Source organism: Phasianus colchicus, chromosome 1, assembly GCF_987193195.1.
Source record: "Phasianus colchicus chromosome 1, bPhaCol1.hap1.1, whole genome shotgun sequence".
Classification (NCBI taxonomy): Eukaryota; Metazoa; Chordata; class Aves; order Galliformes; family Phasianidae; genus Phasianus; species Phasianus colchicus.
This window is the reverse complement of record NC_143436.1, coordinates 168,159,284-168,179,513: the sequence shown is the minus strand read 5'-3', so window position 1 is coordinate 168,179,513 and position 20,230 is coordinate 168,159,284. Positions and strand designations below refer to the sequence as shown.

At 37.5% G+C, this 20,230-nt stretch overlaps 1 protein-coding gene across 10 annotated transcripts in view; it reads left to right on the top strand.

The window, feature by feature from the left end:
- ENOX1 (ecto-NOX disulfide-thiol exchanger 1) overlaps window positions 1-20,230 on the top strand; it is a 363,111-nt gene that overhangs the window by 157,614 nt on the left and 185,267 nt on the right. Inside the window, exon 1 of one of the 10 annotated variants that reach the window (XM_090131454.1) lies at window positions 19,023-19,043. The exons of the other annotated variants lie outside the window; for them this stretch is intronic. The gene's annotated coding sequence lies outside the window, so the exon portion shown is untranslated. Of the gene's footprint in view, window positions 1-19,022; window positions 19,044-20,230 lie in introns of those variants that run through there. 10 annotated transcript variants of the gene reach the window in all.

Below are 20,230 nucleotides of genomic sequence, written 5' to 3'. Positions count from 1 at the left end.
CATGCCAGCCTGTGACTCCAGTCTGTGGAGCATATTACCAGTCGTGGCTGAACTGTCCTACCACATCTATCATACAGTCCAGATTTGGTGCCTTCTGATTTCCATCTGTTTGGACCAACGAAAGATGGACTGCATGGGCAATATTCTCCTATCAGCAGTGCTGTCACTGCAGCTGTGAAATAGTGCATCAGTTTCTCTGGTACAGATTTTTACAAGCGCAGTATGCAGGCTCTTGTTCATTGTTAGCAAAAACACATAGCTAATTGTGGTGACTGTTTTGAAAAGTAGTGTTTTATAGCTGAGAATTTGCTCTATCAAATAGCGTTATTGTGCTCTGTGTATCTGTTACAGTTTCCCTGGAAATAAATAGAGGACATTACTTTCAGAGTGACTTACATATGCTCAACATTTGGTCCCCCAAAACCACTCTTCCCCAAATACCACTGTTGTCCTTACTTCACTTCTTTAAATCAAACTTGTACTCATTTGAGGACTTACTTCTTAGCCTATGGATGTTTAGATTTCATGAGACACTTCGAGAGATTGTGCTGAAAATCCTGATTATGTAAGCCAGTTTTTCTTTATCAGTGTGCATATTGAATCTTTCGAGGACTTCCAGCATGATTGTGAGGTGGTAGTTGGAAATTTTAACCCTGTCAGCTTCCTGAAACCCTCCAATAATGAGTGTAGATGAATAAAATGTATATTAGTTTTATATTACAGCCTTATCTCTTCTGAATATTCCTTTTACACCCTATTTGTCTGCTGTCTGGGAATTACTTTATTTTCACATGTTACTAGTTCTCTGGCAATTAGACCAAGAAATTTAAATTCAGTTATCAAAGCACATGGCAGCACAACAGAGGAAATCTGGTAGAAAAGTGTGGCTTTCATTCCTCATGTCCTATTGTGTGGTAGCATTCATCTTCTGATTCGCATGAGACCAACATGGGAATTGTGGTTTGTGTTAGACATCATAGGACCCTGTGAGCCTTTGAAGCAGCTGACAATACAGGCTGCACAAGGAAATTCTTCCCCCGACGCCATTTCCCTAAACGCATTAGTAGCTTGCAGTAGAAATGAGGTTGTTGAAAAAAATCTTTCTTTTTAATGGGAAATATTATGCAGTTTTGGCATCAAGACGCTATACCAACATCATGAAGTAAGGAAATGTATTGTGTTTTTTTTTTGTTTGGTTGGTTGGTTTGTTGTTTGTTTTTAATATCTTGTCTACATCATTTCTTACCAGCCCTTTTCTACTTCTGTGACTAACAAATTGAGTCTTTCTTAAAAAAAAACATATATATATCCCTGGAGGCATTCAAGGTCAGGCTGGATGCAGCTCTGGGCAACCTGGTCTGGTGGTTGGCGACCCTGCACATAGCAGGAGGTTGAGACTAGATGATCATTGTGGTCTTTTTCAACCCAGTCCATTCTAAGATTCTAAGATTCTATGATATGTATATCCTAGCTGCTTTCTGTAGTTCTATGAATTTTAATATATGTAAAGAGCTATATACAGGATGAATGTTTCAGTATTTGCTTTATATTATTCTTCTGCAATGAAAGAGAAGCTGCCAAAAGTAAGGCAGGGAAGCACATGAATTGGAGAGGATGGCATATCCTTGTAAACTGACGTAATCAGTGACTGATCTTTGACATTTGATTTAGTGGGAGAAATGTGTGCATTGGTCTTGAATGAATGCAGTGTTGAGGAATGATGAAGAAGCTGATGATGTAGTTAATATAAGTTATCTCACTAACGTTTTTGTCACAGCAGTGATTATGATATAAAATCTTCTTAGCTTGCAGGATTATCACATCTCTCAGTACTCTGTTTTTCCGTTTCAGTAAGCAAAATTTCACTTATTGGTGCATTTGATTGGGGATCTGAAGAAACCTAATTTTCTGGTCTTTTTGAGATGGAAACAAATCTTGCTGGACTTCTTGACAATACTTATATTTTATTTTAGGAAATTGTATTCATTACTTGAGTCTGCTCAACCAAAAATCTCCAGGCGCTTCATTCAATTTTCTATACACAGAGTAGGATAAATACATAAATTGATGGTGTGTAATGATTTATGATTAATTTAACCTTTTGTTGTTTTGATGCCTAGTTTTTCACATCTATCACAGTTAGAATAGAAATACCCACAGTAAAGACATTTAATAAACAAACAAACAAACAAATAAATAAAGGAAAATAAAGTGCCCTAGTCATCTTTATGTCCAACAGGGGTCTGAGAATTCCTCCCTCTTCCACAAAACTTTTGGTTACTGCAAAGCGAAAGCCTTAGTAATTCTCACCCTCAGTGTGCAGGAATGGTTAATTCTGCCCATTTATCCAGTTACCAACAATGCTGATCCTTCCAATTTACATCACTGATTTCACTGACAGTCACACATTTTTCTTTTCTATAACTGGTCTACTGAACATAGCAGGATCTGTGATGCAGTGCTCCCTGATGTCTGGTCTTTTAAATGCTTTTAACTAATGACTTGAAATCTACCTTGTGATTAGAGATAAACATTCTAATGTGGAGAATCTTTCAGGCAGCTATTTTTGGAATACTTAAAAGAACATAAAACTAGTATTGTCATTGTATTGAGTAACAGTCTCTCCTTTGTCGGATGACCTACGTGCTTCACAATTGCAATCTTCTTTGCAGTTGTTCTGCCAAAACTGCTAATAACTTAAATGCTCATTGTTAGGCTTATTTATGACACATATTGCTTCATTCCTCGAGCTGCGTGCCATTTTTTTTTTTTTAGTAAAGCTATGAAATTAACATACTTCTGCTAAATATTTATAAATCCTAAATACTATTAACTTTGAATCACAGAATTAAGAGCTAACTCTGATTATTCTTTTATTGCGCGAATGAAATAAGCATTTGTGCACTTTGTTTGCGAGATAACATCTGGTGTACGGGGTGCTAAGCAGCCAGCTATTCTGCAAAGCGAGTGCCAGGAGATGACTTTTAAACTAAAGTCTGTGCTGTAAAGACAATGCGGCAATGCTTGGACAGGATTCAGGGGATGTGTGCTGCAGCGGGAACGCAGCCATGCTGTCTGTGGACACGAGGTTTATTCTCCCCAAATCTCTCTGGCTGTACAAACAATAATCCGCTCTGCTCTTTCTGTAGATATGAATGGAGTTGTCGTGACTTCAAGCACACCGGTCCTATTCACTGCTCTTATGGGGTAGGATTTGTGCAGTGCTTTAGTAGTGCGTACGGGCAGTTTGGAGAGAACCAGGCTTCAAAATCCGTTTGCAGGCAATCTGTTACTTCTGCCATTAGCCTCCCATGGCCCACAGAACCTTCTGAGCAAGCAGTCGTTAGAGTACAAATAGTGTTCAGTAAACACCTTCTCAAGATTAAATACCACTGTTCTTTTAGAAGGCAGGTCTGGAGGACTGAAAGCAAATGCTGCTGATTTTCTGCTGTAATGAGCCTGGAATGACAAAGACACTTGCTCTTTCAGCACTTTCATAAAATGCCTTGGGTTGGAAGGGTCCTCAAAGCTCACCTACTTCCAACCCCCCCTGCCACCAAGAGAAGAGAAAGGCTGAAAACAGGCAAATCAGTAGAACATCAGATGTGAATTTGAGGTTTTGGAGATACAAAAGTCTCTAAATGAGTTTATATGTCTTTTAGACAGAAGCAACTTCCCTTTTCTTCTCATGAAGCTTTTTCTTCAGCTCCTGGATTCCCTTGATGCACCAGTTGATATTTTCAGTGGTTATACTGAATCTGAAGTTTATCTTTTTCACAACTCGAAAGGATTAGAGTATATCCTATATGAACACATCTGATGCCACTGAGCAGCATAATCATTTAAACATGCCTAAGTAATTATTAAAAAAGAACTTGCATGGAGAAATAGAAAAACCATGTGACCTGCTGGGGAGCTTACAGTTGCAAATATATCGTATATTATAAAATATTTAAGGATAGAAGCAGCTGTAAATTAAGGAGCATTTGCATGTAATCAGCCAAAAGGCCGGTTAAAAGTCTACTGAAACTGAGACAACGTATAGTAGACCCTCTGGCTGGAACATAGAGCAGACTTGCTTTTACCCATATCATGTCCCCATCAGTATTAATATCAATTCTAATTTATTTTTGTTTGTCAATCAAATTGTTTGAAAGATTATTTTTTTCTTTTCCCAGATTTTCCCCTCCCTCTTGTTGCATCATTTCTCTTTCCCTACCTTGTTAAGTTTTTCAAGAAAGCCAGATTTTTGTTTCTTTTAACGATCTGGAGTAGAATTCATGAATTGACGCTGCTCATTCTTCAAGAACTCTGTTCTGGCCCAGTGAGAATTAGTATAACTCTTGTTACCACAGTGTTGGAAAATATTTTTGGGAAAGAAAAATTTCAGTTGAGGAACATTGTAACATTGTCCTCGTGCTGCATTTTTTTGAAAAATAATACATTTCAAACTACTCTGCACAGAATCTTAGCTGGATTTGGCTGTATAGCACAGTGTGTACCTCCTGTTAGATCTAAATTTAGCCTTCTTGTAGTCAACCAAAAGCAAATTAGCCATATAAGCAAAATATAAATAATAAAGGCAACCACTTTGCCGGGACAACCTTTAACAAAACAGTTCTTTCCTATTCAATTTTCAGATTGTTATGTTGTTCTAAGAGACTGATAGCAAATGATCAGACCAATTTGATGAGTTTCTGATTGATATCAGATTTCATTAGAGGCATTAGTACTGAAGGGAAGGGGCGCAGGTTGGTCATGGTTCATTCCACCTGCCTATCTCACTCAGCAGCAACCAGGAAATGTCCAGTAATTTTCTGTTTTTATGCTTCTTTTAACGTTTTAATATTTCAGATGGGTAAAGTGCAAGTTAATCATGTTTATGCATTAATAAAAGGTACATAAAGTGTTCCAGTTATTCAGTTCAATGAAATGGTTTCAGAGATGTGGTAATAACCTTAAGTGATGTTTTGAATACACTTCATATAAATTAGATCCATTAAACGGGACAAAAGTGATGTTTTGTAGGCATCCACTGCTAATTGGCATGTTTGCTATTTCCTGCAGCCACTTTGAGCATATGCTAGTAGCTCTTGTTCATTTTCCAAATTTCTACATGTAGTGTACCTTGTATGATCAATAGCACAGTCACCTAAATTTTCCCATCCCAGGCAAAGCTTCCAAAGGTTGAAAGACTGTATTTTCAAAACCTTGAGTGTCATTGGGCTGCCTTCTTGTAGGTGCTCTCTTATTGCTTCAAGAGCAGGCTTCCCAGAGAAGTGGTGGAGTCTCCATTCCTGGAAGTATTTAGGAGATATGTGGATGTGGCGCAAAGGGTCATTATTTAGAATCAATTATTTGGAAAGACCTTCAAGTTCATCAAATCCAACCACCAACCTGACCTACCAAGTTCCATCAATAAGCTATGTTCCTGAATGATTCTACAATTGTATGAATTTCTGACTGAAGCCCTTCAGCTTGCCAGAGATGAGAGAGCATCTACTCCCCTCTACGGTTCTTGCTTGCTCCAGCCCAGAGCAGTTTTCACAGGTGGTGGGGAAATTAATCTTAATAGTGTGATGCTTTCTGTCATTTTGGCATGCTTCTTCTGATAAAACAAAAGAAAGGCTTTATTGAACTGTCTTTTGACATTTGGGCCAGAATGATGCATGTTGGTCTGTGGACCACTCACTCAGGAATTGTATTAACAAGTAAAACAGGCAGGAGAAGAACCAGAATGAAAGGACTAACTCAGAGAAAGAGCTGTTTAGTTTTGCGGAATGTTTTCATATGTGCCATTGTCAGTTCTAATAACATAAAGTGATCTTTATCTGGCGCAGCAATCTTTTCCTCCAAAAATATTGCTAAATCCCATCTATAGTAAATAATACTGTGTTCTGTTGTAAATATTTAAACTCTTCTTCAATTTCTCCCTCAAAAACTGATGATTGCATTACATAAATATTTAGCAATTAGATACCATGTATGTTTTTGTGTTTTTCTTTTTCACTCTTGACTTTGAGCATAGTACAAAAGACTCAAAGCTATCTTTGGTTCTCCCATACTATCCACTTTTCTCTATGTAAATATGCAGTTGAAATTTCCTGTTGTATACTTCTGAACTTGGCAATGAAAAGGCATTTTAATAGTCAGTCTGTGGAGCATACCAGAGGATAAAGGAAATGAGGAACAAGAGCAATCTATAGCTCCAGTATAGATGTGGTTACACAGCAGAACAGGATATTGCACTTTGCAAGTCAGATTTCCAGAAAATCAAGAAGGGAAAGTTAAATTCTAGTGACTGGAGATCACTATGCTGGAATTTCAGGTGGTCATTAAAGTCTCTGGCATCTGTTTTGAGGGGTGAGAAGAGCGCTTGCTCTCTTTGATTAAATTCTTTGGTGCAGAACTCCTGGCAGAATTGAACACACAAATAAAAACATTCTGTTTGGCATATACATCTTCAGCTTGCCCATTATTGTAGGCAGAAAAAAACAAACAAACAAAAAAAAAACCCCACACCTTCCTGCATTTTAGAAGCTTCAGACATGGAAGAAATAAATGAATACTTGAAAGCATGATACAGATGGTACATGGATCAGAAATTTGGATTTAAATGTAAAAAAAAAGGCATTTCCTTTTGTCTGCTGAAGCTAACAAAGCTTGCATTCATAGCCATTGTTTTCTCTAATTCTAGACTAGCACCATACTATTTTAGCTTCCACCCTCAACATTTCTTGTTCTCTAAAAGGCATTTTCTCTCTCTAGTGAGAATTCTCTTTGTTCCTAAACAAAACTCCCAAAAGGTCACATTGGAAATTTGAGTTCCAGGTAATTCAAACTTAAGGCTAAGTTAAAAAATGATGTGTCTGCAGCTTGCCAAGTGCTATTAGAATCCACAGTGTTAGTTTAGATTCAAGTCGAATAGAGTGGTACCCATTGGGAAATTATGCTTTCCTGAGAAACATGTATGGATTTTTTTCTTCCTATATACCTTTCCAATAAATTTTATGATAGGAAGGCACTGTTTCCCATGAATTCTTTATTTAGGTTAAGTATTATATGTGAACTCTGATTTTATGGTTTAATCCTGACAAAAGTAGTTGATTTTTTAGTTTATCAGTTACTGGTAGAGAATTGTATAAAATTACACAGCAGACTCACATGCCAGTCCCAATAATGGTTTGTAATAACCATTGTAATAACGCAAGTCCAGATAGATGGTAAGGAATAAACATGAAAATGAGTGTAGGAAGAATTCATTTTCCTATTTAGATCCATGGTGGTTTCTGCCACTGAGGATACAGTCCAGCCTCTGAAGTAAGGAAAAAGCTTTCTTTTCTTCTACTTCTCTGATTCCTTTCCATTACACATTTAATATCAGATGCTAACAAAAATATTCAGTCCCTACATTCAAATCCAAATAGTTGTAAGTGAAAATAAGGCGAGATCAGAATTTTAGCTAGTCATTCTCCATAGCAGAGATCCAGAATAAGAAGCAGTGGATCGCTGTTATGTTATCTACTAATGGTTCTAAATGTCTTTATGCTGAGACCTACCTTTGTGATACAGAGTTGCTCTCATTTTAAGGACAAATGCATTAGCTGAATGTAGTTATATTTTTACAAGATAAATCCTCGTGTGTTCCTGATTGGGTTTCTGAAGTTAGTACAAATTCAGTCCTAAGAGATGTTGATCAGCACAACTCTCTCTGCTTCTGTGGGGTATGTGGATGGACAACATCTCATAAGCTGTAGCTCATCCCTGTCTTCGGAAGCTGGTTTTTAATCTTGCAGTTGTACAGCCATCTGTTTCTGGATAGTGTAAGCTAACTAATTGCACGTCCACGTAAAGCTGACATCAGCTGTGAGGTGGGGAAGCTTTGTGTTTTGATAGCCATTGGGAGCTCCAGACAGGCTTTGAATTCGGTGTCAGAATTACAGAATGGATTTCTGTGCCTAGTGCTATCTGAACATGCTAGCATTCCAAGTATGAATGAAATTCTTTTCCTTTCTATTTTGCACTCAAAATGAAAGGTAAACAGGAAAAGCGTTAAAACTAATAGAATAGAATGGAGGATGCGTGTTGCTAAGCATCACTTAAAATGCCATTCTTCTCTGAAAAGTGTTGGTAAATACAGCACTATTTGACTCAAGAGATCTAATCCCAGGGTGCATTCAATATGCTATCTTCAAATGCTGGTGATAAAAATAAAGCTTCCCCCTCCCGCTTCCTCCGCTCCTCCCCCCTCCCCCGCCCCTTGTATTTTATTTGTGTTAGCATAGCAGAGTCAACATAGCTAAACATAAGATCTCTATTCGTTTTCACCTGTCAATAGAGTAGTTCTGAGTGTTTACAATGCCAAAATCATTCTCAGCAGTGTATGCCAATGCACTGGCCATTGCACAACAGAGACAAGGTGAAGTGAGGTCCAGAAAGGACACGAACAGGAATATCAGTATCACATAATAATACCTAATACCAGAAATAGACAGAAGTTTTACAGTCAATCTGGAAAATGCCAGTTTGATGAACTGGAAATATTTCAACTGCAATATATGGAGTTTGATTATGTATGAGAACAGGGGATGGTTCTTAGGTGGTTCTGGAGTCAAGTATATGGTTTAAAGGAGAGTCATACAATGTGAATGTCTGAAAGCAACACACAGGAGTCATCCAGTAAATTAAGCATCGTTCTAGAAATTTTATTAGTTGCATTGCCTTAGGCTTAGATGGAAGATGAATGACAAAGATGCAGAATTTAGCATGCTGAATATGAAGCATTCTATCCCTGAGAAATGGGAAAGTGAGGAAGGGTTATTGGCATTTCACAATCTGCAAAATCAGAGTTCAGTTGAAATCCACATGATACTTATACTTTTTAAGGTATGTCTTCTTGATAAGGAAACAAAACAAAAGTGTTTGTGCTGTTTCTCTCTCAAATGATAAGGTCAGAAAGAATGAAATCCATTCCAAGTATCTGAAGAAGATTTACAAGACCAAGAAATTAGAGAGGAATCAATTACAAAGATAAAGTTACACAGATATCTGGGTTGTCCTGGGATCTTTTCCTAACAAAAACATGGTACATACTTCCACCAGTATGAGAGATACATAAGGTTTTCAATCCAGGCTGCATTAACTGGAGAGAATAAGAACATTCTTCAAGAAGAAAGATCAATAGAAAAGTTAAAGAGACTTCTGAACTGAAGCCTTGTTGTCAGGAGAAAACAGTTGCACTGGAATCTGCAAATAAAGTTATTGAACCAGTCTTACTGGTGCAACATGATTTTATTAATTGAGACTCCCTGTCAAAACACATTGAAACATTGTCAGAGGATAGAGAGGAGTTCATGTCCTTTGTTGCCTAAGGTCACTTTGTGGCTGGAACATCCCTGCAGGCATCCTGGGTTGCAGCAGCACAGCCCTCAGGCCTGAGCCATATCCATTGCAAAGTGTAGATCGTTTTGGCTTCACTCCTCTGAAATACCTAAAAAAAAATTTAGTCAATTTTAGGCCTTCCTGACTGTTCGAATGTAGGATAGACAGTTACTGAAATCCATTTCACTCATGTTGGTGCAGCTTTCAGGTTTTTTACACTCTCTTACACAGACAGTCTACATCAGAATCTCATCGAGGACAAAAGCCTGGCTATCCTTTTTACAGGGCAGCAGCTCATGTGTCATCTGTCCCCTTTGACTTTAGAGCATCAGATTTGACTCACCTAAATGCAAAGATGAGCTGTGACATTTTATATTTATCCTTTTCCCAACCTGTGTTGCCCTTTTCTTTCTTACATCGTCTTTCATGAAAATACATCTGTCATATTGTGCCATTGCTTCCTGATCTTAGGCTTTTCAGGCACACAGATATTTTGTGATGTCTCAAATCCTTCTTAACGCATGTGTAAAGACTCAACCAAAAAACATACACAGAGAAGGTTTCTTTGTGATTCCAAGTATGCTATGAGTGGTATGGCAAGACCTCAGCATTGAGGAAGAAGTTTGATAAGGATTCAGGTTGCCTAAGTAGTTTCTCCAAGAAATATGCTTGTCAGTAAAAAAATTTATTGAAGTAGTAGAGTTGCTCCATTTACCTATTACTGTGTTACCACATCAAGTGAAGTGGGGCTCAATTGCATATTTTTTTTGAAAGGATTTAGGACTGAGATACAGGCTTTCGCATGTTTTTCTGCATTGGCATGGACATATACACAGACATGCAGAAATCTGGTTTGTTTGCAGAGCAGGCACAGCTCTTTGACCAGCACTGGACACATACATCTTCTGTAGCCTCAGTTTAATCTTAAATTATACTAGAGCTGGATAACATTAAGATTTTTTGTGGATGAGTTGGTTGATCCATATTGAGTACCAACTATTTAAAAACAGAAGAGCACTAAGGAGCTAAAGATCCCTTTCTATTCAAACAATTCTATGATTCCACAACAAAAGAGTTCTTTATGAACTGCAGCACAGGTAACTATCTTTTACTATCAACTGTGTTATGAAAATTAATTTTCTTGCATTTTAAATCCTGCCTCTGTGTTTTTCCATTGCTGCATCGAAGAAATGTAATCCTTTGTTGTAGCCTAACCATGTATTTGTCAGCAAAAGGGCAACCACTAAACATGTTGCTGGGGTTATTTTTATGTTTGAGCTATTTTTCAGAGAGAACCCATAAGCCAGGTAAATTTAGTCTGCATACAAAGAAACTGTAGAGCAGACAGAGATGCTGTTTCTTTTTAAGCACAGTGTAAATAAGAGTATTCATAAAACTTTTGTTTACTGTGTCCGCTGTGTACCTTTCTCTCTGTAAACTTACAGAAGAAAATTAATAACCCCTTTCCAGCATTGAATAAAATACAGGATTTTTTCCCTAGTTCCATAGCAAAAGAAATGAATTCTAGATGTCTGTCTCATGTTATCTCTCTATATGCATCACTATACAACTCCAGGTAGCCTGTAAAAACGAATGTGACTTTTGCATCACCTGTGATTGTTCAGAGTAGTCTCACATAAAATATGAAACCCTTGGCCACACGGTTACATCACACATGGAGTTTTCAGTCCATGTCCCTGAATGAGTTTTCAGAAATAACAGAGGATCTTCCCTTTTCTCTTATGAGCATTTTTTACATAGGTGCATCTTGTTTGCATAGTCATAAATTAGCACACTGCAGCCTTATGGTACTCAGTTAGATTTATATATAACCCGGGGGACTAACATTTTTACATTTGTGAAGGATTTAGTCTTTTATTATAAAATATTTTTCTGATTCTCATTGAGTCTTTTGTAGTTAAGATGCTGACAGTGGTTAGATTAGAAAGTTGACACCTGCAAATTTGTAACAATAATTTATATATATACCAATTACTTGAAGTCACTGCTCCAAATGCTGCGTGGCCTGTGCAGAAGTAAGAGCAGTTTCAGAGTGAATAGAAGTTACTTCCGTTGGAAATAATAATAATAATAATAATAAAAAACAAAGTGAAGAAAGCCGTATGCTGTAGTCTGATGAGATTTCTTTTGGAATGTAAAGACCTTCAGCATTCACACCAAATTGATGGGTGTGTAGTTGACTTCAGTACCAGATCTGTCTGCTCCAGCTGAGCAGTGGATTTGCTGTGGACTGAAACAGAAGAGATGATACCAGAAAACTTAGAGTAGTTCTGGTTTATTAGACTTCTTTAATTTCTTATCTGGGCAAAGGATTTTGTCGTAAAGAGAAATAGAAATAATAATAAAAAGAGATACTAGAATAGCATCTCCTTTGGTCAGGGCAGCACCTAACACATGTGTTAATAATATGCATAAATTATGCCCATTTTCCAAACTGTCCTTCTTGGCAGTGGTTTGAACAAGTCATGCTGCAGGAGAGACCATCAGGATGCTGTTCAGGAGAAACAAAGAACATCTCTTTTCTGTTTAGCATTGTATGGCGTTTTCTGTTTGAAATGATAAGGTTCAGTATAAAGTAAAATGCGCTAAATGGCGAATGAAGAAATGCTTTGTAAGTTTGGCCTAAAGTGGCCTACCTGTTAGCTCTCTCAGCAGATAACTGGTGACTGAATAAAGGAGAGAGAGACCTTCTTTATGCAGAGGGTAAATTGAAATTCTGTGAATATTTAGTGTTGTGTGTCCTTGGAAGTTCAATAAAATTGTTCTACTGCAATGTCAGAACAGCTTAGTTCTTACAGAAAGGAAAGGGTTTCCATTTTCAAACTCTCTCAGCTTAATTGCTGTTGAGTATAAAAAATGCATTGTTTCTTTAAAGATGTAGCTTTAGAGCACCTCTGGATACTCAATCTTTTTGAAGATGCAAAATGTCCTCAGTTTGTGGTGCTAAGGGACATATTTAGCTATGAGACTTGGTAGGTCAAGTTGATAGTTGGACTTGAAGATCTTGAAGATCTTTTCCAACATAAACCATTCTCTGATTCAGTTATTCTAGTAGTTGTGGTAACAGTTCAGTCATTCATTTAGAAAACTGGGGAGAAAAAAAATTAAGTATTTCTCAACATTTTATTCTCTGGGTTACACAAACCTTTTCATGATACACAGAAAATAATGGAAACTTCATGGCACTGTGTCTAAGAAAAATGGGAAGAAAAGAAATTAGAGTAGAAAAAGAAATTACAGTTATAGAAGGATAGGTGTGTGTTGATAATAATTATGCTGAGAATTTTGTAGGCATAATTCCATGCTTCATCTCTTATTTTTGGCAGTGAATTAATGTTGAGTCTTTGCATTCATATCCCTTTTCTTCCTTTCTTCCTTCTTATCCCCTATCCTAGAAGAAGAAGTAGAAAGAACTATAAATGCTTCAATGATGCCTTTGTGGTAGTAAACCACTTTTGAAGCGCCTTTAAAACCATTCCTAAATACTTCAACCTTGCTAAATCACTTTAACATCACATTCTTATCTGTGTATCTGTCAAAGTAGGTAGTCATGAAGTCTTATCTGTGCATGTTCAATATCCTAAATCTGTCTAAGATAAGGACAACAGGGAAAGAGAAGTAGAACACTGTAAGGTGTATGAAAATGTTAAAAACCCCGTGACAAATTTACTTCTTTGTAAACCTGTTTAATGTCATGGAATCAAAGCATAGTTAAGGCTGGAAGGGACCTCTGGGTCCATCTGGTCCAACCCCTACTCAAGCAGGGACATCCGGAGCAGGGTACCTAGGATGATTTCCAGCTGTCTTAATGATGGCTGATTATCAGTGTGCAATTCTTTTCTGCTTTTTGATAACACTCTAGATTTGGAAAAGCAAGAAATAAAGATTCTTAACATCTTTTCTGCCATATCATAAGTATGTATGGAGACAGGTCCTATCAAAATACTTCATACTTTCTTAACAACTGTCCAGCTACAAATCTCTCTCTCTCTGAGGGAGAAGATGAACCACCTAAAATTAATCTCAACAAGAAGCCTAGCAGAATAATGGATTTGAAGTTCATACTTTAAGCAGTATCTTTGTTTAATCCTAGCTTGGTAAAGATGGTGCTAAGGGGGGGATAAAGCTAAGCCAACACTTGTGTAGCTATCATTTTCTGAACACTTCTTGCCCAAATCATACTGAGAGTATATGCATTTTTATTTTTTTTTCTCAGAACATCTATGATGGCAGTCCTCTGCATAGTTAGAGTAGGAAAATGAGCTGCTCATCTCATACCAACAGATCTATCTAAAATAGGTCAGATGAGTTGACTGCCAAAACACTTATTTCTCTTTTCTCTGTAGAAGGAGCCTCAGACAAGCACCTCAAATGTAAATATCTGCTTTGAAATTGTCCAGTACCACACTCATACCGTAGATTTACAGATACCAATTAGGAAAGTGTATTAAGCAATAGGAGAGGTGTTGAGTGTTGCTCAGATGCAAAGTTCCTAATTTAAAAAAAAAAAGAAATAACCACCAGATCAGACTAAGCAGAAGAAGAGTGGAACAAAGGCAATATTTTATCTGACTTTTGCAGATGGGAAATAGAAACATGGTTAACAAAGGTTAAACTAGTTTCAGTCAACTGGAAATTAACCATCTCTGAGGTTAACAGGAGGGCTGAAACACTGAAATTCCCAGCACACATCTGTCCCAGCTGAACTATACAAAATACATTGACCTGTTTTTGATGTCCAAGCTGGGATATTGATTTTTCAGGGTAGTTTTGATACTTTAGAGTACAGCACTTTCTCATAGCATTTTATATGTTCAAAAGACAACAGACAATGATTCCAGCCTATAGCTGACCTCCTGCCATGTTGCTCCCAACTCAAAATTAAGACAGCTGACTTGCGTATCTCATCCAAAACCCCAGAGAGAACTTCTAATTGCAAAAAAAAAAAAAAAAGTGTCTCAGTTTGTGAAATCTTGCTGCCTTTGCATAAAATTTTTGTTGCGTACCTTTGGCTTGCAAGCTTTGAGTTATGCTTGATTTGAAGTCATCTTCATTTTTTTAGCCTAAACCTAGTCAATAAAAATAACCTATACTGGACTGCTGAATCCAGCAGACACTAACATGTAATCCCATGCATAGTCCCTATCAAAATTATAGAGGAGCTAATAAAAAATGCCTACATTAAGGTATTGCTTCCCTGAGATTCTTTTATGTTGTTTTCTTTTAAAGTACAAACTAAGAAAGGATATTTCACATACTACACTCACAGGCTTACTGTAGGCTGATATGTCTAGTTCCATCACAGTTTGTACCTTTCCCATCTGACTTAGTCAAGCAACTGATGGTAATGATAAGCTGTCTGCCCTCCATGGACACCAAACATTAAAGTAGGACTAAGACAGTCATTTTCCTTGTGAGTTTCAGAGGCATTTTGTAAAAACAGAGGAATGTGAGAATAAAACTCTCTAGGATCAATTCAAAGCTCTCGAGAGAGACACATAACTATTACTTACAGACTCAGGTATTTTTTTTTTTACCTTTCAAGCTGTTGGTTATTCTGCCACTCAGACATTTCTTTCCTTTCTTGTTTCTTTTTTTTCTTTTTCTTTTTTTTCTTTTTCTTGAACCTTTAGTCTCTCTCCCATCTTCTATTTACTTCTTTGCACTCAGTCAGGATGAGTATGTTTAGTCTGCTGTATTGGAGTCACCTAAAACATTGATACTGATATTTGAGTAAACCTTCCAGAGCTTCCTCTGTATACTTTGATGAGAAATAAGCGTTTTCAGAGACAACTCAAAACATCATAAAATAAACAGCTGTGATCAGATAGATCTAGGATAACTATCTAAGATCGGATGGTCCAAAAGAAGAACCTGTTTTATCCATTGACTATGACTATTCCAGACCAGAATATTTCCCATTTTAGGCAGCAAAAGCTAGGACACATAAATCCTATCTCGGGCTTCCTGATAACTGAGCATCAGGGAAGAGAAAAGAGTTGGAACAAAAGAAAAAAGTATTTAGTGGTTATAGAGAAATTCATGATCAATAGGAGAGGTCTAGATACAAGGTCAGTTTGCTACATGAAGAAGCAGTTGAAGGACTGGAGTTTCAAGGGCAAGGGGACACTCAAGCGCCTAGATATCATCTAGAGAGGATTTGGTGCTAGCAGAAGTCTTGTGTATGAATTCTCTGCAGAGGTCACACAAAGAATATTTCTCAGACCCCAGTTCTATGTAGAAGAATTTGAGTAGATTCTAACAAACACAGCAAACACAGCCCTGTTTGACCCTGCTCAAAATGCACATCTCTCTGAAGACAATGGAATGTTTTAAAAAGTGAAAATATACATGAAAATATATCTGTCAACCTTGTTCTAGGAAACTGCCCAATTGCTTAGATTAAATAGCAGAAATTGTTTTAAATTTTTGATCTAATGGAAACTGGGAAGACTGACAGACAGTAGATGATGGGGAGTAGCCCAAGGCTGACACGTAACAGAAAACATCTGCCTTCTTAGTAAACTTCTAAACTACAAATGCAGTTCTGTTTCGCAGACGTCTGCATTTTGTGTAGAATATGTTATGTATTGTTTCCTTTCACTATTATTCAAGACACAAAAGTAGAATCCATACTTTCAAATGGGATTTTTTTAGCAATTTAGCTAGCCCTCTGCCATAACTTGCTGTCTGATGTTTTTCACATCTTGAGGTATTGGAAGGTATTTCTAGATGGAAGCAGAAATGTCTCTTTTCAACCTGCTACCATTTGCAATCCAGCCTGGTCTTAGAATATCACATCTTCTGGGAGCCTCTCTACATGACATGAACTATAAAAGGTATCAATAACAACAGAGGTTCCTGCTGTGGAAGGATACTGTAATTGCAGTTGCCTGGGGTCTGGAGATTCATTATGGAGAAAGTGAATGTTCTGCAGTTTGATTCTCTTGGGTATATTCCGTCTCTCCCTAAAAAATCAATGCTTCTAGGGTGAATTTTCTTTTTTTTTATTAATTTGCTTGTTTATTTACTTTTTTAAAAAAGCAACCTGAAAACAAAGCATTTTACTGCCACAAGTGGAAGTATCAGGAGTTGGAAAAAAAAAAAAAAAAAGAAAAATAAAAATAAATGCTACTCACAAATATATTAAGAAACAGTAAAAATAGAAGATGAAATGTTTTACATGTGTCCTCATGTTAGCTTGTGATTTAAAGGCTGATGGCCACACATTTGGGCTGCATTCCCAACAAGTACTGAGAAGACATATTTCTCCCTATGTACATGAAATAAGATGTGTTTGTATAGCTGTAAGTCCCGTTTTTGCAGTGCAGCTTGGTACTCATAATAGAGGAATAAATAATAGTTTTATGCTAGATAGGACATCATAAAGCACAAACATAATATTCAGAAATACAAGTATGTATTTTCTATTCTCACAGGTGTGTATTTCACCTCTGTACACAATTACACCTTTCTAAGGAAAAGCACATTTGCAACATAACGTGCCTGCAATCATTAATTTCTTTCCACTTGTTTTAACCATTTCTTTAAAATGGCTGTAAGGTAAAATCACCAGAATACTGTATCTCATTGTTTTTGGCACTGTGCTGTATTATGATATTTTTAATTGTTTGTTTTAGTTTCATGGTTCATATGTGTATATGATTCTGTGTGTATGTATGAACACCAAAACCCGCTGCCCCCATGCAATACTCCCTTCCTTCTGCAGGTGGTTAGCTTCCATTGCTCAGCACTGAAGTTTATGAGAGATGCAGTAACAAGCACCCTTTTAAAGATCAGGCTACTAAGTTACTATTCCTTAAACATAAATCAATTATTCCTGCTAACAAATGCACCTGTGAATACCCTGAACCAAACCACACATTAATGGTATAAGCACTATGTAAATACATTTATTTTTTTTTTAGAGACAGAGTAACTAAAGAAATAAGTGCAGTCTCAAAAACACTCTAAAGAGTCTCTCTATGACTGTTTAGATGAAAATCTTTATTATTCCATGCATTGCATGTGATTCTTCATATGTTTCCACCATTTGTCACGCTGAAATAAAGCATCCCTAAATGCACCCTTTCTGTTCCAATACAAGTATTATAGAAAGCTCAAAACAGCCTAGAGTTAGACTGCACATTTAAATGCTGTTATTTTATGTACGTTAAGAAAGATATATTCTCAATGCTGTTTTTCCTAATGCTCTGAAAAATTGTCACTGAAGTATTTTTTTGTGATAACGCACAGCTCACAAGGCTATTTGAGTCCTGAATAACTGGGCATTTTAATTCATTTCAGTATAGCTATGCTTCAGTTTATTCCAGTCTTGGCACTGGTTACTACGACTCTCCTGGAAATCCTGAAGAAACCACCTTAACCCTTCCCAGCCTCACCAAATGGATTAATCTTTCATGTGACACTAAAAAGCAGTCAGCTACAGCCACTCTCTCAGAAGTTTGGGTTTTCCAAAGGACATGGTGACCAGCTCTTCAGAAGTGCCCCTTGTGTGACCTATTTTTGTATTGTGATATCCATTTTTCAGTAGTCATAACAATTTTTAGCATTGACTAAATATGCTGTTACCAGCCACCTGAATATCCAGTTGGAAATGCTAACATCTTTTTTCCATTTTCCTTTCATCATATGCGTATATCCTAGCCATCAGAGCTGTCACAGAGTGTCAATAAGGCTTACAGAATTCCCTTCCTTCCTTCCTTCCTTCCTTCCTTCCTTCCTTCCTTCCTTCCTTCCTTCCTTCCTTCCTTCCTTCCTTCCTTCCTTCCTTCCTTCCTTCCTTCCTTCCTTCCCTCCTTCCTTCCTTCCCTCCTTCCTTCCCTCCTTCCCTCCTTCCTTCCTTCCCTCCTTCCTTCCTTCCCTCCTTCCTTCCTTCCCTCCTTCCTTCCCTCCTTCCTTCCTTCCCTCCTTCCTCCCTTCCCTCCTTCCTCCCTTCCTCCCTTTCTTTTTTTTCCCCCTCCCTTCCTCCCTTCCTCCCTCCCTTCTTCTGTCAGAAATATACACAAGATACAAGGACTTCAGGGTCTGGTGTGGTTCCTCCAAGCTTCTAGAACCTCTCCGATGCCACATTTTCCCAATGATAACAATCTGCTTGTCAAATGCAAACACAGCTGCATCTAGATACTATTTCCATATCTGCAGACTCTCTTCATTGCAGGAGAATGGCTACATGTTTTTAAGAGGTTTACTTATTGAATGCTCCAGAGTTCAGGCCTCACAGGCCGATGAGCTCTGATAGGTCTAATTTGCAGTGGTTTAAGTCCTTGCAATATTGAATTATTTCTTGATAATTCAATAATAACTCTCTGAGGTCACTGCCTTTGAACCAAAGAGTGGCAGAAGAAGGATCATGTGCTTATACCTGATTATCCCCAGCACAAAAGCTGGCATTTTAGCTTGCACTGGCAGAGGAGGTGATTAAGTATTACTGCTATGAGTGGGAGAGGAAATGAGTAAATGGGATTTAGGAACATGTTCTCCTCTGCTGCAGAATCAAGCAGAAAATAAGGGCAGTTAATGGCAGTGACATGGAATCGCCCTACTGTTGGTTTTATTTTTTGTGTGTGCAGGAACTAGAGATTTGGGTACCTGTGTTCTACACTCCGACAGGTAAAATGGTATGTATTACTAGATTTCCATTCCCTCTTTCTGTAGACTCATGTTCACTCACTTCAGTGTTTGCAGTAAGTTTAGGCCTTTTATTCTTATTGAGTGTGTAGGAGTGTAACAACCAGAGGGAAAAAAAAAAAAAGCTTTCTTCCTTTTCCATTGCAAGAAAAAAAAAGTTGTTGATTACATTTTAATTTTCACATGTGCAAACGTGCTGAAGCCAGAAAGTCTGCACAGCTGTCAGAGAGACTGCAGGTTGTGAAATCAGCAGGTTCGTTGGAGTATAATAGCCTGACTTTGTTTGCCAGTCTTTTGAAGATGCAGATTGAGAAATGTTCACCTTCTTTTCCAAGCCTGGTTTGTTTACTGAGAGGAGGGATTTTTTTGTATAGCAACATTTTTTTTTTTTGCATTTTGCATGAGACAGTTCATGTGAAACCTCTGGTGAATGGCGAGGATGAGCCTAAACATAGGCATTCAAGTGTATATCTCTTATAACAATGCCAAAAAAATGCACTGAAACCGAGTTTGACAGTGCAGAAGATTAGCAAAAGGATGGTCTGAGATTGTGAGGGCAAGTTTTCTCCAGTGTCATCAAGTCCACAGCATCACTGAAGGACTGTATGCAAAACGCAGTGCTAAAGTATGCTTTAAATCTCCTGTGGAGAACTGGAGTAACTTTCAAAAGCCTCTCGCGTAGAAAGAACTATAACTTGTTTCAAAAAAAAAAAAACAACAACAACAAACTAAGTGGCAAAGTTAAACTCTTTGTTTATTTTTAACCAAATTTCCATTCAGACTATTCCATGTGCGTAGTCTCTGCAGTTCTGTGGATTTATCACTTGCCAAGTTTTGTATTTTTAAAAATCAAAGCCATTTTTTTGGAAGGCCACTAACAAGCATGCAAAATGTCTTTTGCGCTGTTAACCACGTAAAAATGGCCTGGATTTGTTTGCAAAATTTATTTGTGGCAAGAAAATGCTCCCAGGCTGAAGTGATCGGTGCCAAATATAGTCTACAGTGAGAGTTTGCAGGCCAGATTCTGAAACTAGTGAAAAACAGGCCTTGTGAAAGGAAATCCTGGCATTACCTTTGCCTACCTACATATTCATGGATGTTGTAGTGGCGGTCGCCTTTTCACTGCACTCAGAATCAATGCATTTGCTCAGTAGATCCATCATCTTATTAGAGTTTA